The 20,019-nt window shown below is 46.6% G+C and overlaps 1 long non-coding RNA gene across 1 annotated transcript; it reads right to left on the bottom strand.

Annotated features, from left to right (window-relative positions):
- Positions 1 to 2,349: 2,349 nt before the first annotated feature.
- LOC135807021 (uncharacterized) lies at positions 2,350 to 8,192 on the bottom strand. Its single transcript, XR_010551415.1, has 3 exons — positions 8,145 to 8,192; positions 5,794 to 5,847; positions 2,350 to 2,429 (listed from the first exon to the last, which is right to left on the bottom strand). It is a non-coding gene; the product is annotated as an uncharacterized LOC135807021 (long non-coding RNA).
- Positions 8,193 to 20,019: the final 11,827 nt, after the last annotated feature.

Genomic DNA, 20,019 nt, shown 5'->3' with positions numbered 1-20,019 from the left:
AACTTTCAGATCCCGTAGCGTTGCGAGCGAAGAGTCGTGCCCGTGGTTCAAAGAGCCTGCACTGTTCTCCAATTGAGTAGTCCGAAATATGCCAAGTTCGCACCAAAACATCACCATGTGGCAGGCTACTAGAGTCTTCAGCTGAATACCGAGGTTCTCAGCCCCAGACCGAACTCATGAAGGTCAGCCACGGCTGCATCCTCACTCTCACAAGGAGTTACGTCTTCGGAGTCGCTTGCACCACCTACTATGGGTCGCCAAATCATTTGAAATAGCACTGACGCTACTATTGCTTTCACGCACTCCTTTTGAACTAGCTGCACGCTATGACGTTGCGGAGGGTGTGGCGCGGCCGCATGACGTCATGGCGCAGCCCCCGAAACTCAGTTTTTCAAACGGAAATATCTCGAGAACGCTTTGTCGGAGACACGTGGGACCAACACCATTCGACTCAGCGGCCGAAACTCTACCGACCCTGAAATTTAAATTTTTCACCGGACTTCCCCTTTAATAAATTGGCTTACCTGACTGTGTGTATTGCGTCGGTGCTGACACCTTTCTTTCGAAAAAGTATCATAAATTGGATTATTTAGAAAAGTGGAGCAAAAAACACAAACATCGTTAGCATGAGCGATGACTTGACTTACTGTTGATCACTCGGTCCAACGCATCAATATAAACTTTCCCACCGACTGCAGGATACTTGGCGTGGTACTTCGCCCAGAAAATTAAAAGCCTGTGGGGCAGCTCGATGTTGGCAACGGGTTTGTTGACAAACGTGGTTCCAGCGTGGCCTGCAGCGGCAGCAAAACACAACACCACCACCACGAACACCGTGACTAGGCAGTTCCCCTCAGCCATCTCCAGGCTTCGCTGGATATCCAAAGAATACATACAAGTAGTCTCGTCAGAAAGCCACTACACCTACAAGTAAAGTTCGCACGTCCGCGTTACTACTGGCTACAATTGTGTTGAGAAACACAACGAGCTTGGAAGTTTCGCTTGTGCCAGGCCACCAACAAGCCACTACAACAATAAAAATCAATCAATCCATCAACAGTTTGAAAACACTCAAAGACATGTCGACAGTGCAGAGAGCTGGCCAGCACGCGAGCATGAAAACGATGAATGAATAAAAAGGCAACATGTCAGAAATTTTGAACGATGAAAAACACTGAAAACAAGGAAAGTGACTTTAATACCTCGTTGGCAAAACACAAAGCGAATGTTCCTCGTATGGACCTGGCTCTTGGGGAATCAGCCACACTGTGGAACCATGTGTTTGATTCTACAAGCGATGGCTACCTGCTCCTCACCAACCAGTCTCCACGACGGTGGTAAAGTCGCCAAAAATACGAAAGTTGAACATATTGTGCATGCATGCAATAGAAAATTTGTGCTGAGTATGTCGAGTGGCCATTCGAAAAGTACAAAGCCGTTGCGCAAGCTGTGACCCTGAAATTTCGCCCATTGATAACCAGGGCAACCCTGAGCTGGAAAGTGTAAGGGGCCGGTCACATTGAGGGAAAATTTGAAAATAATCCGTGGTTACCATGGATAGTTCCCGCTGAGCGGGAGATTTGAGAGATTTAATCCACTCGATGAAAATCAGCTCGAGGCCCCGCTCTTCCGCCGAAGATTATAATCATCCGCGGCTTCCACTGGATTTCTTTGAGTTTCCTTGTTTTTTATTGCGTTCTGAAGTGGAGCGATACTCTAGAGGCTGTGCTGATGCAGCTCTGGCCCAGGAGCGGGGCTGACAGACTGCCAGAAGCGAGTGGTGACAAAAAAATTGCTCACGTGAGATTTTTTTTCATTGTGCGTATGCAGTGTGGCCGTGATGAAAAGCAGAAAAAAGTATTCCCTATTTATAATCTGAGGATTGTTCCCTCAATGTGACCGGCCCCTTAGCGATGGCATGCTACACTCCCCCGCATACGCTTGACGGCACGATTTGAGGCGTGGAGTAGTAATATAGCAGTATCTTACTACTCCCTGATACCTGATGCATGGACGTCGTCATCTTCATCCCGCACATCGAAAATGTACAGGTGTCGCGTGATTTCGCGCAATGACAATTTCATGTAGTCGCAGACTCCACTGTAGCCATTTACACAGCAGGAACCTCCCCAACCTATTCCCTAGACTAGCATTGGCACTACATGCATTGTAATATACTGTAACCAGGCAGACACACTCAAAACATGCAATTGAGTTCCGCCCATCCACAACATACCTCGTCAGTCATAGTACTTTGAGAAATGATCTACACAGGCCGCAGTTCTTCCACGGAGGTAGCTCCACTGGGTCCGCCCAACCCCCTAGCCTATTGAAGACTTTGCTCAGTGACTTCGGAGTACTCACATTGCACTTGAACAGTCGAACATGCTGTGGGTTGTGATCCAGTTGTCATGGTCCGTTACCACAACCTGCAAGCAGTATGTGAGCACACGTGCGGTGCACACGGACATGCATGCACACACACAGCAAACCATACATGAAAAGTGCACTTCGCAGTAAGATAAAGTGCAGCCTTGCCCCAGTTATTTACCCAAACATGTTTGGACAGCTTTGAAGTTGTGTTCCGATAATCAGTTCAACCAGTGTATACTCGTGTATATTTATATACATTCCTGGTACTTTGAAGGAAGTGGGGAAAGTATCCAGTCAACCTTGTGTATAACAACCTCGTGTACTGCATAGCAACAACTCGTGAATACCGACACAATCTTCAGGCATAGTGATCATTCAACTGCATACTTAAGAGACCTCACGAATAACGGTACTTTTCTCAGGCACTATCAAGGCCGGTCGTTATTCGCAAGGTTGACTGTTGCCTTTTGACTGTTGCCTGTTGACTGCATGGATAAAGTCACCAGTACAATGTACACAATCATAATCAGGACAATCCCGGAAACTGGTTTCTCAGCACATGCTGTCACGAGAGGCCATTCTAGTCATTTCAGCACACAGGTGCTGTATACTGTAAAAGCAGAAATTTTCGGTGGTGTAATTATTTTCGGTATTCTCCAAAATGGACTGTTCGGTGGAGGGAAATTTTCGGTAAAACCCGTTTTCCAGGCAAGTGTACTTGTACTACATGTATACAGTACCGGTAGTATCGGAATTTTCGGTGCGTTTTATTTTCGGTAAAAATTGTCGGCACCGAAGTTACCGAAAATTTCTGCTTTTACAGTATTAGTGGTACCCCACGTGCATGCAGCAGCACAGGTTCTTTCATGTTTTCTCTGCAGAGCGTATGGTGCTTTGGGATTTGGCTCGTATGTCATGTTTTTCCGCATGAAAAAGGAACGCAAGTCCCTGTTTCTTTGCATATGGACGGCCTACGGCGCTGCCCCTTGAAGAACCCAAATTTAGTGGTGAATAGGAGAACAGTTTTGCATACACACACTCTCTCTCTCTCTCTCTCTCTCTCCCTCCCTCTCTCTGTCTCTCTGTCTGTCTGTCTGTCTGTCTGTCTGTCTGTCTGTCTGTCTCTGTCTCTGTCTCTCTCTCTCTTTCTTCTCTTCTTCTCCCCCCCCCCATCTCCTGATAATTATTAGCCCCCGTTTTCTTTCGACGCGTTTGCTGTGCAGTGAAGCCGAGACCCAAGGTCGGTGGAGCACATCAGACCCCGTCACCACGTCCACGATTCATGCCTGCGATGCTGCACCGCTGCTTTGCATGTCATGATTGGAAGCTGTGGCCTTATAAAAAATAAAAAAATAAAAATACAGTCTAGTGTGTTGGAAAACAGTGAATTGCTGGCACCATACAGAAGAGTAGAGCGTCCAGGAACGTAGTTTCCCAGGGGTTAGCCTGGGACGTTCTTATTTTTCCCCCCAGAAATCTGGCTGCGTTGTTAGAAATAATTCTTACTGAATCATATGATCCGGTACGAATTATTTCTAAGAACATTATTATGTACCATTACCGATTTTCCGGAGTATAGGCCGCACTTACCGTACTCACTTGATTAGAAGCCCCTCTCGAATACAAGCCCCACTTGAAAAATAGTCCCCCTACAAGGACTGTTTGAAAAATACAAGCCCCTCTCGAATAGAAGCCCTGACTACTATTCGCAAAGCATGGGGTGACCAGGTAGTGCCATGTATGAAGGTCAAGTGTGCAAAAAACATCTCGTGCATGTTCATATTGGTGCATGTCCTGGTCGACGTAGTGTGTGCAAACAAACTCGGGGACGAGTTGCTGTGAATATGAATGTTTTAGAAATTCGATTGGAATACTGGAATGGAATGAAACAATAAAAGCCCCTCTCCAATAGAAGCCTCCTCAAAATTGGAATTGAAAAATAGAAGCCCCCGGCTTCTAATCGAGTGACTTCGGTAATTATTTATTCAACATCTCCTTGCTCGTCGTAATTCTGCCAACATTTATGAGAAGTTTAAGTTAAGTTAAACACTGGCAATTCAACCCCAAAGAAAAGGTCAGTGCAGCTTATACTACCATGGTCAAATGAACAGTGATATACAGGGTAGATGTCTGTATTTCGTGACAAAAACTCTGGATGCGGCGCATACTCCGGAAAGAAAAGGTATCCCAAAAGCTACTAGAAAACCAACACCGTCTCTGCTGACTGTATATACTATACGCACAGAGCTGTGCGGCATGGTTGGATTACCTGTGTTCGTACTGAGGGAGAGAGTAGTACAGGAGAAACTGCTCGCTGCCTTGACCAGTGAATGTCCCATAGGCCTTGTCTACCTGCAACCCATCCATCGGCCACTGGAGAGACTGCCCGACACTTTCGCAAAATTCATGCCTGCGGAAGTGGAGGCCAGAGTAAAGCCGACCTGGAAAGCCTTCCGCGGCGCATATGAGCGTATCAGTGCACCGAACGCGCAGCCAGATGATCACGCCGAGGTGTTCCATCTCTGCCAAGAGTTTGTGAGCAAATTCACCAGTCTGGGTGACCTCAACGAGGCGTACTTTTGCAGCGCTCGTGCACTTTGAAGTTCTCATGCCTTGTCGAAAGGGAGGAGGAAAGTTTCTGCATGGTAAGGTTTTGATATGGGTTGCACTGTAGGCAGACACCTCACTCTAGCTGGAGATGGTAGGTTGGACAGCCCTGGCTATCCCGCTCGATTCGGCACGTACACCTTCATGGATGTTGCATCCGACTTAATCGTGGACTACCATCTGGCAAAGTCCACGGACACAACGAGCTTCGTGACAATGGAGAAGATGGGATTCATAATTTCACTCGACCGTTGCTTGGAGCAAAGAAGGTGTGTACTGACTGGGTATCTGTTTTTATTCTTGTTAGAATCGCATACCACTTGCAATATCATTGTGGTTCTGCCTATTTGATGATTTATGACCCCAAGGGTAGGGCCCACAAATACTACATTTCTCGTCCCCATCCACAGAATGCCACCATAGTCACTGACCGGCGTCCCAGTATTAAGAAGGAAATGTCGCGGCGAAGCAACTTTGTCATCATGACTTACGGAGTACTGAATGACGAAGAAACAGTAATAAGTGCCGCAGGGAATCATGTGATAGCCGTCGTGAACGGTCCGAAGTCGTACGACACCTTGAAAACGGCTTTCTCAACACTGTTCGCGTAGATTAATAGCGTCATCCGAAACAACGAGGTCGAAGTCAATGGGAAACACTATCCAATCAGCATCGTATTAGGAGGAGATATGAAGTTCTTGAACATGGCCATGGGTCTAAGCAGCGCCACAGCCAATCATGCGTGCGTCTGGTGTAAGGTACACAAAGCGCAACGCCACGACAGTACCGCAAGCGCGGATCTCTTCAACTCACCTCCGGTAGCACGAACGCTTGAAGAGCTGCAGACTGGGAAGCCAACACATCCATCTGTCAAGCAAGTGACCAATGGACAGCAGGGAAAACAAAATAAATATGGCCAAAAAACACCTCCATTAGTGAATATAGAAATTGGAAACAGTGTTATCGATGAACTGCATCCAAACTTGTGAACTGCATTGGCAGCAGCACGCAACAAGATGTCCAAGAGCTGTGGGAAGAAGGGTTCACCCTGATTTACAGTGGGATAAACAAAACCAATTCTACCTAGGATCTATTATGGTGCTCTCCTCCTTGCTTCGCAAGCTCCTCCATTCTGCCTGTAGGAGGAAGGACATCTGCTGCGACGCTGATGCTTCTGCTGTGTGCTGTTGACTCTTTGAATCAAATGCGGTATGTTATAATTAATAAAGTAGTTTGAAGTTAAACGGTTTGCAAATGTGTTCGACTCGGGGTCGTCTACAAATACAAATATTTTTAGAGAAGATATCAGTTCGTTTTGGGGGAGGGGCTTGGTTTGCAAATGTTTTCAACTCGGGGTATTGCATTTCATAGAAAAATCGACCCCTGCATAAACGTGTGTATGGTTGTTTTTGAGGGGGGAGGGAGAGGGTCTGGGGAGAAATGAACAAATATCGGTATTTACGGATGGACCCTTAGTATACAATCATCAATGTAGTTGCCTATCAATAAACTGTTGAACGGCACCTTTCGGCTGTTGAATAATACAATAAACTAACTCTCCTCCTCCATGCGCTCTAAATCCGACCATTGCTACCCTCGGTAGCCATTACTCACACCAATAACTTCAAACAACGAAGGGGTCACGACTCACGGGTAAACATTTCCTTCTGACAGCTGTTTCGCCTATCAAAGGCTCGTCAGAGAAGGTGAGACTGATATTGTAATTGACATGGCATACCGATTTTATACGGTGTAATTATTATGGGCGCAAGAAAGAAACTAGGCAAGGTGTAACACTGAGAAGTTCCAAGAATATTCTCAAAGCCCTTGGTTCTAGGAAAATAGCAGGTGAGAAACTGTATTCATCCAATCAAAAGCTGCTAACATTTTGCATGGCTCGATAATGCAGCACATATACAGACTACGAGCGTGTAAATTCGTAACTGATCATGGAAAAGAAAAGAGTTTTGGCAAGCAAATAAACAAGAATATTAATATAAAAAATAATTATTATGAATACTGAACGCCCTCATGCTCACTTCGTTGTTTGAAGTTATTGGTGTGGGTAGCAACGGTCGGCTTTAGTTAGAGCGCATGGAGGAGGAGAGTTAGTTTCTTGTAATGTAGTTGCCTGTTTTTTTAACCCTTTTAGTGCCATCTAATTTTTCATAGCTCAGCTAGATCTCCACGTATCTTTGCAAACGATGGCTCTCTGGAAAGATGTTTTGGTGACGACTCAAATAGTTTTGCAAGTCAGCCACAGACACAGCTCATGCATGCATATACTGTATAACATGTAACCGCTACCTTGATGATAGCGCACAATACCAGGTGGGGATCTAGGAAGTGTTGAAAAACACTAAGTTCCTAACCCTACCTAGCTGCTAGTCCAGACTGACTGAAACCAAAATAGGGAAGCTGTCAATCAATAAAACACTGCTATAAAACTTGAGCTGCAAAGTGACACCAAACAACACACTGAGGAGCTCTTGAACTTCAAACGTGCTTTTCTTCTTCTTGCTCTTCAATTTCAAGCCAGTGACATTGGAGAAACTGCTTGAAATGTGCAAAATGAGGCGATTTCCTAGATATTTGGAGCTGGAAAGCAGGCTGGACCTGCAAGCTTTCGGAACTGGTCCTTGATGAAGACAGAGATCAGACTAGCCAGGTGACAATGCTGTGGTTTGTTGGCTGACAATATTCGGAGGGAGCTTCAGAAATGACCATGAAGAAGGTCAATTCTTGCTATTTCCTCAAGATCACCAAGGTAACAGATACTTTTCAGTGGAGAAGAAAATCATGATTCTTAGGAGTTGAGATCGCGTCGGTTGTTCAATGTTTTTCACTTTCGTTTTTCGTTGTGTAACTGTTTGTCTTGTTGGCGTGATTCACTGGTTTGATACCTTACATTTCGATTATGGCCATAGTTTGGAGCAATTTTCTTCCTTCCTAGATCAATCTCTGCAGTAAATGCGCAACTTTTTTTTACGGAATTTCGGATCTGTGGGACGTCGTAAAATTGCTGGTAATGCATACCTCGTCAGTCATAGTACTTTGAGAAATGATCTACACAGGCTGCAGTTCTTCCACGGAGGTAGCTCCACTGGGTCCGCCCAACCCACTAGCCTATTGAAGACGTTACTCAGTGACTTCGGAATACTCACATTGCACTTGAACAATAGAACACGCTGTGGGTTGTGATCCAGTTTTCATGGTCCGTTACCACAACCTGCAAGCAGTATGTGAGCACACGTGCGGTGCACACGGACATGCATGCACACACACAGCAAACCATACATGAAAAGTGCACTTCGCAGTAAGATAAAGTGCAGCCTTGCCCCAGTTATTTACCCAAACATGTTTGGACAGCTTTGAAGTTGTGTTCCGATAATCAGTTCAACCAGTGTATACTCGTGTATATTTATATACATTCCTGGTACTTTGAAGGAAGTGGGGAAAGTATCCAGTCAACCTTGTGGATAACAACCTCGTGTACTGCATAGCAACAACTCGTGAATACCGACACAATCTTCAGACATAGTGATCATTCAACTGCATACTTTAGAGACCTCACGAAAAACAGCACTTTCTCAGGCACTATCAAGGCCGGTCGTTATTCGCAAGGTTGACTGTTGCCTGTTGACTGCATGGATAAAGTCACCAGTACAATGTACACAATCATAATCAGGACAATCCCGGAAACTGGTTTCTCAGCACATGCTGTCACGAGAGGCCATTCTAGTAATTTCAGCACACAGGTGCTGTATACTGTAAAAGCAGAAATTTTCGGTGGTGTAATTATTTTCGGTATTCTCCAAAATTGACTGTTCGGTGGAGGGAAATTTTCGGTAAAACCCGTTTTCCAGGCAAGTGTACTTGTACTACATGTAGACAGTACCGGTAGTATCGGAATTTTCGGTGCGTTTTATTTTCGGTAAAAATTGTCGGCACCGAAGTTACCGAAAATTTCTGCTTTTACAGTATTAGTGGTACCCCACGTGCATGCAGCAGCACAGGTTCTTTCATGTTTTCTCTGCAGAGCGTATGGTGCTTTGGGATTTGGCTCGTATGTCATGCTTTTTCCGCATGAAAAAGGAACGCAAGTCCCTGTTTCTTTGCAAATGGACGGCCTACGGCGCTGCCCCTTAAAAATAAGAATAAAATAAATTATCGTGTTCGTTCCCGAAGGGAACTCACGACGGCCGCTAACACCCGGTAAACCCTAGCGGCAGATGCCGCGCAGATGCAGCTGCCCCTTGAAGAACCCAAATTTAGTGGCGAATAGGAGAACAGTTTTGCATACAGTCTAGTGTGTTGGAAAACAGTGAATTGCTGGCACCATACAGAAGAGTAGCGCGTCCAGGAACGTAGTTTCCCAGGGGTTAGCCTGGGACGTTCTTATTTTTTCCCCCAGAAATCTGCCTGTGTTGTTAGAAATAATTCTTACTGGATCATATGATCCGGTACGAATTATTTCTAAGAACATTATTATGTACCGTTACCGATTTTCCGGAGTATAGGCCGCACTTAATTATTTATTCAACATCTCCTTGCTCGTCGTAAGACTGCCAATATTTATGAGAAGTTTAATTTAAGTTAAACACCGGCAATTCACCCCAAGAAAAGTCAGCACAGCTTATACTACCATGGTCAAATGAACAGTGATATACAGGGTAGATGTCTGTATTTCGTGCACAAAAACTCTGGATGCGGCTTATGCAACGCAAAAAAAACCCGGTAACCCAAAAGCTGCCAGGAAACCAACACCGTCTCTGCTGACTGTATATGCTATACGCACAGAGCTGTGCAGCATGGTTGGATTGCCTGTGTTCGTACTGAGGGAGAGAGCAGTACAGGAGAAACTGCTCGCTGCCTTGACCAGTGAATGTCCCATAGGCCTTGTCTACCTGCAACCTATCCATCGGCTACTGGAGAAACTGGTCACGGCAATTGTCAACGCAATAGCATCGTGTAATGTGCACGGATTCAGAGTTTGGCTAGAGGGAACAGACCAAGGTAATCTCAACTGGACGAACCTTGACGGCCCGGCAAAGAAGCGGCTACTCGAGAAACTGCCCGACACTTTCGCGAAAGTCATGCCTGCGGAAGTGGAGGCCAGAGTAAAGCCGACCTGGAAAGCCTTTCGCGACGCAAATGAGCGTATCAGTGCACCGAACGACCATGCCGAGGTGTTCCATCTCTGCCAAGAGCTTGTGAGGAACCTCAATGAGGCGTACTTTTGCAGCGCTCGTGCACTTTGAAGTTCTCATGCCTTGTCGAAAGGGAGGAGGAAAGTTTCTGCATGGTAAGGTTCTGATATGGGTCGCACTGTAGGCAGACATCTCACTCTAGCTGGAGATGGTAGGTTGGACAGCCCTGGCTATCCCGCTCGATTCGGCACGTACACCTTCATGGATGTTGCATCCGACTTAATTGTGGACTACCATCTGGCAAAGTCCACAGACACAACGAGCTTCGTGACAATGGAGAAGATGGGATTCATAATTTCACTCGACCGTTGCTTGGAGCAAAGAAGGTGTGTACTGACTGGGTATCTGTTTTTATTCTTGTTAGAATCGCATACCACTTGCAATATCATTGTGGTTCTGCCCATTTGATGATTTATGACCCCAAGGAAAGGCCCCACAAATACTACATATCTCTACACTTGCGGGCTTCGGCCCCTTCCACAGAATGCCACCATAGTCACTGACCGGCGTCCCAGTATTAAGAAGGAGATGCAAGGACGCCACCCCATCAAACATCAGTTTGACGCATGGCACTATGCCAAGAGTGTCGCCTCAAAGATAAGGACAGGATGTAGGAGGAAAGACCAACATCCCTTGCTCAAGTGGCTACCGGCAATCAACAACCACACGTGGTACTGCGCCCGGTCATGCGAAGGCAATGCTTTGCTGCTGCGTGAAAAGTGGAACTCAACCCTGTACCACATCGTGAACCGACATAGCTTGACAGAGTGCACTCTATTCATGCAGTGCGTGCATCCTCAACTGTTGCTATGAAGAGGCTGACAGTTCCAGCAGTCCATAAGCGCAAACCGGCAAAACGTGTCGTGCCATGGAGCCCCAATCAAGGCAATAGTTGTCGCCAACCTACAAACAAGATTAACAATGACAGCAACAGTAGAAGCCTCATCTTCAGTTGCACCAGAGGAAATGGATGAGGAGGAACAAGAAGAATATGAAGTAACTTAGAGGAGGATGCAGATTAACTGGAGCACCTTGGTATCCGTGACATTGCCCTTGCCTGGCTTACAAGCTACCTGACTCGCCACTGACAACACGTCAAGGTTCGCTCCGCTACGTCGTGATGGCAATCCATTCCAGCTGGAGTCCCCCAGGGTTATCTGTTTTGGGGCCTCTTCTGTTCCTCGTGTATGATCGATTCCCCACCGAGACTTCCCCATTCACAGTGCCCTCGCCGATTACAACTCACTCCCTATCGACATCACAACCCAACCTCATAGCAACTCTTTCCGACACATCCAGTCTTCTTCGAGCAGTACCTGTTCCTGCTCTGTACACCCCTCCTGGTTTCTGATGCTGTAAAGTGAGAAACGTTCGCTATATTAAATTTCGCTATTTTTGCAACGATCACACATTCGTGAATATAAATCGTCGCAAACTGCTCTGTACATTGACTGTAAACAGTACAAGATCCAACTGAAGAGATAAATTCACGAAGGTTACTCATCGAGAGCCAGTGCAATTCTTGAAAACGCAAATGTGCGCACCGTGAAAGTTTATCGCTTTACAGTATCTCAAGCGTGTCACAAGCATTTAACTATCTTGAACACACCTGTTATTGTCCCCGCATATGCTTTTAATTATCCATTGTTCATTGCCTCCCCGGGTTAATTCCCATCAGCTGTTTCTGACTAGTGTCAGCACTATCATACTTATCAATCTTCCTTATTGGCGTCTCGCGATCGACGAAAAAAAAGAATGTACAGAGCAGTTTGCGACGATAATAACTGCAATTGAACAGCCAACCCAAACACAGCATCACCATCCACAACTGTCTCCACTTATGAGCATGCCATAGGTAAGACGTAGTTCTTCAGTATTTCAACATCAATTCTTATACGCACATCCTACAGAAATCCTAGTTAGCTTATTGTTTAGAGTAAAACCCGTCATGGCTACCACTCGGTTAAGGTGACCACTTGTCCAAGAAGAGCACTGCAACCAGGAAAAAGGGATGCTATCTAGCCGTGGTTGGCTATAAAAAGTTAAAAACTCTGCAATCGCCGTGCAAAGTGGTCATTGGCTACCCCAGCCATGTATTGCTTGGAATAAAATAAAATAAAATAAATATTTCCAGTCAACCGACCCTGTTCAGCAGACTTCAAACTACAATGCGATGCAGTCGCCACATTTCATTCGTCCATGCATGTATTCGTATTCACTCCATAATTTGACATCAATGCTTACCTGCAGGGTTTGCAAAAGCACTGGCGTATTGCTCCCACAGGGCATGCTGGGATACGACTTCTTACACCACGACCCATTTCCCCATGGATCATCCACATCACCTGTTGGTAGGCAGCATATCTGAATGACCTGGGCAAGGAAGTATACAATAATATTCAATCATGAATTCAATCATGAATTCATGAAAGTGGATTGAGCAGCACAGGATACTTTCACAGAGTCTAAGATAGATACTTTTGCCACAGGTTTCGACAAACCTCAAAATAACACTAAGCCATATTGGTTGCCACCTGAGTACGCTTTGGCATCCACATGCAATAATGATACGTCAAGCCTTTGAACTTGAAGTGTCCTAACGCTATTCAAATATTCTTGAATGCTGTCAGATCCAGGGAAATAGAACACAGTTGCTACATCCCTCCTGTACATATATGTAAAGTTAGTTCTGCCAACGATTCCCATACCAGTACCCAATTGCATAAGGTAAGTGATGCATGGCTATACTCCACGTTTGGAACATTACCTGTTTCTGACCACGGGGACGGAGCCATTAAAACCATCGTTAGCATTCTAGTGTTCTCACAACATTCCACTGCATCTATCAGGGGCGTCGGAAGGTAGTCTACATAATGGCGCGACTCTGACAAGGCGGGGGAATAAAATAATTGGTGCAGCTTTGGCCGCACCTGCCACACCAGTTCCAACGCCCCTAACTGTGGCGTGTACTGGAGGATAGGGCTGTCACCATCCTGGAAATGTCTCGCATCTATACGGAGCTCCACAAACGGGTTGGCATTGGTTGCATCTCCACTTCTAAAAGGTTCCGGTCGGCCATTTGCTGGTGCCGCTGTGTCAATGACTGATAGTGTTTTAAGTGATCTGATCACCCCAGCCCCTACTGACGACGTTACCTTGGAAATTCTCCAGCTGATCGCAGGGAATTTCGCAATCCATATGAAGCGGCTACTAGCTGACCATCTCTCCAGTGTGTGTTTTCACAAGTCAACACCAGAGCTACTCATAAGAGACCAAGTCCGTTCCCAATACCAATGCCGTCAGTGAGCGAGACTTTGCTCAGCTAGACTGTCTTCTCAGACAGAAGCACAACGCAGACACCATCGCCTTAGAAGGAATTATAATGTTCTGTAACAAAAAGACAGCGGAGTGGCTTCTCGCCAAGTCAGATGATGAACGTTCTGCTGTACTGAACATTGCTAGAAAGTCTGCTCAAGATGCTCGGGTACGTTTCAGGGCAAGGCAAGAGGAGCTAAGTGTTCGTCGACGAGAAATACTGCTGAGAAGGGAAAAGGAGATCATAGAAAAGCACCAGAAAGAGCTGGAGAAGGAGGAGGAGCTTACTGACATGCTAACCTCACTACAAATTGTAGACCTGTGGGCAACAGGTTCCGCGGTGGTGCTGGGAAGCAGCGAGCAGTTTCGCGTTCACAGCTGCTGTTCAGAAAGTTTGCCCTCCAGCAGAGGGCACCAGCTGAATGCTTCACACTGCATAAAGGACACGGCTGATTTTTATGCGATTTTCGCCCAACAAAATGGCGTCGGTCTGAGCAGACATTTCGCTGAATTTTGATCTTCAGAGTTGAGAATTGGCTAAAATAATAGCCCTGATTTCACACAAACAGGTCGTTTTCGTCTCCTAACTGGCCCGGATCGCCAGGAATTATCATCCAGTATCTTCTACTCGGCTCAAGCTTCCCTCTCGTGCCTCACAGTCCCCGATCGTCCTTCTTTTGATGGAGTTTGCGAGGAAACCGTTTTGTCCCTATGGTCGAGCAAATAGGTTCAGATCGCTCATGCTTTATAAAGCCTCGTTCAGTGCCCCCCCCCCTTTTTAGGCGAGTGGTTATATTTATTTCCGTAGAGGTCAGTATCTACTCCGACGAATCTGAGCTCAACTTGAAACTCGAACGGAAATTGAGAAACGTGGGGGAAGCACTTTTTGTCACTTTTTTCAATTTCCTACTTGAATCATGGAGGAGCATGTGTCCTACTTGCAACAATCTGCCTTGTTGGTGGCAAGAAGTTCACTTCTTGCCAGAAGAGTACTAAGTGTAGCTGTGAAGAATACAGGGCAGAGTTGGAGAGAGTTCATAGCATAAATATAATCCGAAGATGGCCCCGAGATTCACCCACCACACATATGCGTACTATGTCAAAAGGCAATGAAAAGGGCACAGGGCAAAGCAAGGCACAGTGGTGGGGGTTGTGGTACTCTAGTGACTTGGCTGGCCTACCATCGCACCAAGTGCAGCTTCTGTAACAGTCACGCACAGAAGGGAAGACCAAAATTGAAACCGAAAACCGACGCTCGCGGAGTAGCGGCCGCGCAATCGGCACCCAGTTCAGGCCGTATGCACGGGAAATCTGACGTCCACCAGCCAACAGAACACAACAGTACATGGCATGTTAGTGGAATGAATACAGTTGTAAAAGAAGTATATATAGTCGCTACGGACACGCACAGTGCATCGAGAGCCCTAACTAGAGACCGTTGCAGATTTGTAGACCAGAACGTAGCAGAAGAGTGTCCACTATGCGGCTACGTTTTGGACAACGTTGTGGAATCAGACTGCTGCCACGCCGTGTTTTGCATCACATGTATATGCACATGGCTGCAGTCCAATGGGACATGCCCAGTTTGCAGTTCAGTTCTGCTGGCATCAGCATTGCCGCTGCTGTCGTTGCCGATGCTCCTGTTGCCGTTGCCGCCGCTGATGATGCTGTTGCTTCCAACGCCCGGGGCTTTGCTGAACTGAAGTCACTCCACGCCGAAGCCAGGAATGCAGAGGAAGAGGTTGTGACCATCCCTGATAAACTCCACTCGTTGCAACAGCAGCTTCAGTACACAGTCCTCTTCACTCCAGTTCAGCTCATCACATCAACTGCGGCAATGGAACTTGTGACTCAGCATTTGCAGGCGCAATGGAAAGATGTGCTCATAATAGTGTCGGCTCCTGTCTCCGTTGTTGTTGATAGGTGTCCATCGTTGCTGCCCGAGGCAACCTGGATCAAGGACACCTACAAACAGCTATTCGACCAATACGCGTCTTGTACGGAGCAGTTCAGCCGCTGCAACAGGATGGATGCGCAACGTACCGACAAGCTGCATGACTCCATCACCAGCTTCATAGCCTGTGCTTCCATAGCCATTTCTAAGCTAAGCTTTCGCCATCATTTTAGTGAGTCGTCATCCCGTTTGAATGTGCGAATTAAAATAAAAACCAACACTCCCATATGCAGAGCAGCTATTGTGGACACTGTATTGGCCATGTCATGTCGAAATAATGTCTGCTTGAGTCGCACGTCGTACCGTTCATCAGGAGAAGTGGGATCGGCATTGGCTGGTTTGCCGAGCAAGGAAGCGAAAGCATCCATGCCCGCTTCAATTCACTGGACCGACACCACTGTCCTATCACTCCCTCATCGCTTGAAATCAGTGGCTCAATAGCACCCCGTCACCACGCTTCCACACGCGGCACTTCGCCCAGTCTCCAAGAAGAGGAAAGCATCCGCCCAGGACTAGAGACTAGCTGGGTTCGCTTCGAGGTAAGAGCTAATTCACAATGTGTGTCACCAACATAATATCTATTTTCATTTTGCAACATAATCGTACTTCCTCCGTTAACAAAAACTTCGTGATGGATTTTGATGGATATGAAAACGCCTAGAACAGGTCAAGAACAGTTTGTATCGACTGCAAATCACTCAACGAAGGTGGTTCAGCCTATGTACAGCGTCTTTACAAGAGATACTGTTGGCGGAATGAGCAGAGAGTTCAGTTTGCGTCGCTTTCGCTCGACTCATTTTTGACCTGCGTCGCTGTCGTCATCTGCTGCACGCGAGTCATCATCTCTCTCGAGTCGTTGTTCAGCTTGTTTCAGCCTTGCTTCGGCTTCTTTGATCACACTTCGCTGACCTTGATGTCGCCGTCGTTCACGTAAGTTGGCTTTCAAGCTCCGTGATCCGCCGCCATGGCGATTACTCGTTTCCACCAGGGAGTCGTGAAAAATATTTTACGACTCCCTGGTTTCATCTTGGCTCTCCAGAACACCGCGAAACGAGGAGTAAAGGCACCGCCAAACTGATTCCATTTTCTCTAATGGATACCCCTGCCAGCACTGAACGGCAGCAGCTAGCAAGTCCAGTCGACTTTCTTTAGCCATGAGACTCGCATCGGACTGCAGACTTCTGAAAGAATGCGTGGTGATCAGCATTCGAATCTGGGCTTTGCGCAGGTTGAACAAGAACTTGAGTTCAGAATTATTTTCATTGAGCCGTGCGATCGGAGCAGGTCCTTGTTCATTCGCTCATTGTGTTGGCTCGCTGCTCCGTTTTATCGCTCTCCAACTTACTTAGTGCTAAAGTGGTAGAGAGGCCAAGCAGCGCAATATCCCCTCGGAGAAATGGTATTTCAGTTTTGCTCGCCATGACCGTCATCACCTATGTTTCCACAGCGCAACCATCGATTCCGCTCGGCTTGTTGTGAAAGGTCGCTTTCCTTGCATCGTACCTCTTTCATGGCATGCCAGGGAAGGCCAAGAAAGTGATTGCGACTTATTTCACGGCAGTTTGTGCCCAAATCAGCCCCTCAAAAATCCATCACGAAGTTTTTGTTAACCCTTTAGAGCCTAAATTATTTCAGGAGACGCATGAAATTCACAAACTCAAATTTTCATCTGACTGTAATTTCGATATCCTTTGGAGTATTCCAACAATCTCGGGCTCTATGGAAAGCTCTCTCCAAGACGAACACAGCTATACCCAGTTCGCAATTGATAGAGTCGTAGGAGTAACGCCGCAGCGCGATCTGAGCGCTCCAATGCCAGACCTGCGAGCGCGGTACTAAATTCTCAGCCATTTTAACAATATCGATCGCAGAACGGTCAATTTTTTGCAGGAGAGAGCTTCAAAATGCAGCTTGAAAATGACGTATGCCAGTCGTGCACGCGTCGCCAGCGAGTCGGGGAAAATCCCTTGCTGGCGTTTCAAATTTTACGCCGCGCGAGCCGACTCGCCTACGCGAATTTTGTTCGAGTGTCATAACTCTGCGCCATGACCTCGGATCGTCTTCGGGTTTTTTGGAGCCGACAGCTGAGGCTTTTCTGATACGATTAGACCTTTCGTTTGTAGAATTCGAACAAGGATTGACTGAATGACGAAAGTTTGAAGTCACCTCAGCATGCACTGTACAGTCTGGCGGATATATCCGCCCTATAGGCGTTATAGGGTTAACGGAGGAAGTAAATAGCAACTATTGCCTTCGCTGCTCTAATAGAGAACGAGATACTCGTGTACTTGAGCTTTTATCGAGTAACAGTCTAAAGAATTCGTACCTTCTGAAAAGAATACCAAAAACTATGAGGGCAACCACGAAAGGTTGATAGTAGCAGGACTAAGAAGCTAGCTCGATTCTTTCTGGATTTCTGACAACTACTTCAACATCTTCTTCTCCAAATCCCTTTTCAAATGTTTGAATACAATCCGTGGTTCTTCGGTGCTTATCTGTGAATACGAATCAAATTATACAAAAACAAAAAGGATTATGATAAAACTCAGTTTCGCGTGGTGCGCTTGGTCAAATGTCGCCATATTGTTAGGTGACTGCAGCAAAACAGCCGTGAGGAGGCAAGCAGCTTGATTTGCAGCAGCTGAAAGTCAACCTCACCTCACTGCTACAGCCACAAGGTGCCGTCCCATCATCATCAACCTCCCAGCCTGCTAATACTTCTACTTCCATCGCTATCGTTCTTATCCAATAATCATTGTCGCTGTTTTTGACACGTTCCGAATGTATACATCCTTACAAGGTTTTAAAAGAACTCAGATGGTGAGCCAAGGAAAAAATTGTAACATGAAAAATGTGGGCACAAGTTATGCGATCGAGTTTTGTGCTAGATTGTGCACGTCTGACCGTTCAAAATCTGGTTTAGTTGGTGGACTCGATCGCATAACTTGGGCCTACATTTTCAACCTTACAAGGTTGTTTCCCATTTCCCTTTAGTCACGACACTCCACTGATGATTGTGACACGAACACATTCTGGATATGAAACTACTTTGGTTGCCATGTTCGTGACATGAGTGTGCACTCTATTCATCAATGAAGCAATACCCTCTGAGAACTCTATTTATCACCATACTAGTAATTATTACAATTGTTATCTCCACGCCACCTATTTATATGCTCTTCTTTGTGTAATTCGATCATAACCACCAACAATCACTTTAGTTCCATGTCCTATGGGCCATTAGTATTGGATAGTGCGACGTTGCTATGGCGGTTGCTATGGCGGTTGCTATGTTTGTTACTTTTAGCTATTGGTTTGCAAGATTTCTTTTTTCTTCTAGTAGGGATATCAGCGATCGCACTGCGCAGCGTGTTCGCGCATGCCTTCAGAATTCAAAAATCAATGAGGCGTGTGGCCGACAAGAAAAATGGCGATCGCAGAAAATCACGCAGCTCAGTTTGTAGTGCAGGGCAGGAGTAAAAACTCAAGTCGACATTCGACGAGAGGGCAGTTTGTTTGTTGCTTTATTTGAACTGGAGTCATACAGGAGGCATCAGGAGCTATTATTCGTCTGCCCCTATGACTGGTAAACGTTCTCAAACACAGATATGGTAAGGAAGAAGACGTTCGTAGCTGGACGGAGCTACGTTTGCAACAAAGAACAGTACAGTACTTGGAATGACATCAAATAACTCACCTGTTCAAGAGCTTGGCGTAGTCGGCGGAGCAGCTGATATCAGCGTCAACAAGTTCTTGGCCAGCTCCTGCCATGTGTGCAACTTCCCACCAGACGACCATTGGAAGATTGCTTTATCTGCTACCTGGTTGAGTACTGTCTTTCTGTACCGAATCTGGCTCTTCAACGCACGGACTTTCGCGGCAGAAGCAGGGAGGGCAGCAAGCTTCAGGGCGACCTCGTCTTGGCTTGCCCAGAGACCCATCCTCCCTACCTCGTCAGTGAGCTGCTGTTTGAGCTGCAGATCCTGCTTTTCTTCTCTTGCTTTTCTTGGATCTGCTGCTGGTCGTGTGTGGCGATGGCTTTGCAGCGCTGGTGGTAGAGCTGTCGATGCTGCTCTGCTCCGCTGATGGCGCTGGCGAAGAGAGCCTTCCGCTTTTCTGGGGACTGCTGCTGAAGCCATTCGCTGGTGTTGTTCGCACTGAATAGAATGATTCCTTCGATGGCCACCAATGATGAGTTCGGCTTTTCCCGCATAAGCTTGTCGAGCTGGGCGAATACACGCCCACTGCATACGTTTGTTGTGGCCACGTTCGATGATGTTGCTGCTGCTTCAGTGCTCATGGCGTGGTACATGCCACCTGGTAGATGGTCTTGAAGCAACCTGTTTGAGTAGGTGCTGAAAGCAGCGCACATGATCTGCAGCACAGCCAGCGTGGTAGCATCGTTGGTTTCGGACTCGATGAACAGCTCATTATGGACATCGTCCACAGCCACTGACGATCCACGGAACGGTCGAGCAGAGCCATCGAGCAAGCTGCTCGCATCCAGCTGCCAGCTCTCCAGGCACTTGCACAACTCAGTGTAGGAGCTGCTGATCTCTG

This window comes from Sycon ciliatum, chromosome 1 (assembly GCF_964019385.1).
Source record: "Sycon ciliatum chromosome 1, ocSycCili1.1, whole genome shotgun sequence".
Taxonomy (NCBI): Eukaryota; Metazoa; Porifera; class Calcarea; order Leucosolenida; family Sycettidae; genus Sycon; species Sycon ciliatum.
The sequence above is the reverse complement of the archived record's forward strand: the minus strand, read 5'-3'. Positions and strand labels throughout refer to the sequence as shown.